Source organism: Pinus tabuliformis, chromosome X, assembly GCF_031772625.1.
Source record: "Pinus tabuliformis cultivar Carrire ecotype Pingquan chromosome X, CPIR1, whole genome shotgun sequence".
In the NCBI taxonomy this organism is placed as follows: Eukaryota; Viridiplantae; Streptophyta; class Pinopsida; order Pinales; family Pinaceae; genus Pinus; species Pinus tabuliformis.
Window position 1 is genome coordinate 356,333,466 of NC_142308.1, and position 1,035 is coordinate 356,334,500.

At 53.8% G+C, this 1,035-nt stretch overlaps 2 non-coding genes across 2 annotated transcripts in view; both read left to right on the top strand.

The window, feature by feature from the left end:
* Window positions 1-211: 211 nt before the first annotated feature.
* On the top strand, window positions 212-364 carry LOC149139965 (5.8S ribosomal RNA). Its single transcript, XR_016265347.1, has one exon. It is a non-coding gene; the product is annotated as a 5.8S ribosomal RNA (ribosomal RNA).
* A 239-nt stretch (window positions 365-603) lies between these two features.
* LOC149139966 (25S ribosomal RNA) overlaps window positions 604-1,035 on the top strand; it is a 3,410-nt gene continuing 2,978 nt past the window's right edge. The window contains exon 1 of the ribosomal RNA XR_016265372.1: window positions 604-1,035. This exon is cut by the window's right edge and continues 2,978 nt beyond it. This is a non-coding gene — a ribosomal RNA (25S ribosomal RNA).

Below are 1,035 nucleotides of genomic sequence, written 5' to 3' on the forward strand. Positions count from 1 at the left end.
ATCGTTGTTCCACGCATTTCCCCCCTTTTTGCGAGGGCGTGGGGCTGGGGGAGATTGTCCTCTGTTCGAGCCTCCCCCTGTGAGGGGGTTAGACACCTTTATTTCTCTTTCTCTCATGAGTTTTTCCTCCTTTTGCCCCTTGGCCTTACATTTGTCGTGGGGGGTTCCCCTATTTAGTTTTGTGGCCGATTTTTCGGTAATACGTGGAAACGACTCTCGGCAACGATATCTCGGCTCTTGTTACGATGAAGAACGTAGCAAAATGCGATACTTAGTGTGAATTGCAGAATCCCATGAATCATCGAGTTTTTGAACGCAATATGCGCTCGAGGCCTCGGTCGAGGGCATGTCTGTCTAGGCATCGCATCCCATTCAAACGTGCTCCCTACAATATGCTAGGGAGCAGCGGAGCTGGTCGTCCGTGCCCCATGTGGTGCGGTCGGCTGAAATACCTCAAGCAATGTTTCGTGGCATGCGTCCCCTTGGCGAGCGGGAGTCGGATGTTAGTCGGCGATGCGATGCGGGCTTTGTGTGGCATCGCTCGAACTTGCTTTGCTCTCTCTTGTCCTCCCATGGGGTAGGGCGGATTTAGCTCCAACTTTGCGACCTCAGCTCAGGCGAGAACACCCGCTGAGTTTAAGCATATAATTAAGCGGAGGAAAAGAAACTTACAAGGATTCCCCTAGTAGCGGCGAGCGAACCGGGAAGAGCCCAGCATGAAAATCGGGCAGCGGCGCCGCCTAAATTGTAGTCTGTAGAAGCGTCCTCAGCGGCGGACCTGGGCCAAGTCCCTTGGAAGGGGGCGCCTGAGAGGGTGACAGCCCCGTCGGCCCGAGACCCTGCCACATCACGAGGCGTTGTCGGCGAGTCGGGTTGTTTGGGAATGCAACCCTAATTGGGTGGTAAATTCCGTCCAAGGCTAAATACAGGCGAGAGACCGATAGCGAACAAGTACCGCAAGGGAAAGATGAAAAGGACTTTGAAAAGAGAGTTAAAGAGTACTTGAAATTGCCGGGAGGGAAGCGGATGGAGGCT